Here is a 1,340-nt window from a genome sequence, read left to right on the forward strand (position 1 = left end):
AACTCCTTGGAACACAACTCCCACTGAAACTGCATAGAGCAGAGAGCACATTGGCCCATCTACTGCTTTGGACGGATGGCTCCCCATAATACCCACAGGTTTCATCAAAGTTACCACAGTTAATCCTTTAAGAAAACAGTATCAGACTGTGCCAATACCAAACAAACAGACAACTGCTTATTTCCCATAAAAACCATGACAGCAGCACTTCAATTTTAGGAATTAACCACAGTTTTTTTCACTATGTAGAACAAGAACACTGATACACCATTCACTGATTCTCTCACTACTTAGGGAGCAAGATAAAACAGAACAGTAGAAATACACAATCCATTACACACTGTGTGTAATCCTGAATGCTTTGCATGCACCTTACACTGCCTGTATTACCCAGATAACAGACAACACACGCGGCACACAAGATGAACAAACAAAAACAAGCTCCATGGTTTCACAGGGTGGGGACAGGGAATGAAACCTTACTAGTTATGTTGCCACTAGGAGTTGTTTCACCGAGACAACACACATGTAAAATATTATGATATATTGCAAAAATGAGTGAGACATTACCAGAAGTTAAATTCATCACAGACACTGGCAGAAGTTACGGATTAAAAACCCTACTAGTTATGGAGTGAAGAACCCAAAACAACTTAAATATGTACAAAAAGGAACTCCAAACCAAAAAAAAAAAAAAAAAAAAAAAAAAAGGTACTAAATGCAGAAATCAATGTATGGATCCTCTTAGCTGGCACTAACTCTTATGTAACTCTTACGTTACACCTAAGAGTTCAAACAGCTTACAATTTAGTTAAAAATAATATACCAGGAATGAAGGCACTTCATATAGAAATAGTGTGATTGACACTAAATTTAACATGCTATATTCTTACAGCATTCATATTAGGTATAGAACCTCAGCAAAATTAATATATAAATAGAAAAAAATTATTATAACTGATGGGGGTCTTCAGTGAGCTTTTTCACGTTAATAGCGGTAATATACATAATAATATTACTGGAGCATTGCTACAATACCTGTTTTGAACAAATATTTAAAATTCCTAGCTATCATTTTCTCAATAGAGTGCCAGTGTTTCCACAAGTTAAATAATGGTATTTACAAATACAAAGAAATCAATGATTTAGCAGGGGATAATCCCACTAGCAAGGTACAACAAATTTATAAAATTTTGCATGTTTAAAATCGTGCCTCTCCAACCTCAAAACTAAGGCTCTCCAATGAAACTGGAGCTGGCAGGACAATAACACTCCTGAAGCATTTGTTGATACAATTATGTTGCAGCACTGGTGTACTATAAACATGGTGACTGCATTTT

The 1,340-nt window shown here is 35.6% G+C and overlaps 1 protein-coding gene across 1 annotated transcript in view; it reads right to left on the reverse strand.

Annotated features, from left to right (window-relative positions):
- Positions 1 to 1,340, reverse strand: part of KCNQ1 (potassium voltage-gated channel subfamily Q member 1) — a 295,756-nt gene that overhangs the window by 293,096 nt on the left and 1,320 nt on the right. The window lies entirely within an intron of this gene.

This window comes from Corvus brachyrhynchos, unplaced genomic scaffold (genome assembly GCF_000691975.1).
Source record: "Corvus brachyrhynchos isolate BGI_N302 unplaced genomic scaffold, ASM69197v1 scaffold62, whole genome shotgun sequence".
Taxonomy (NCBI): Eukaryota; Metazoa; Chordata; class Aves; order Passeriformes; family Corvidae; genus Corvus; species Corvus brachyrhynchos.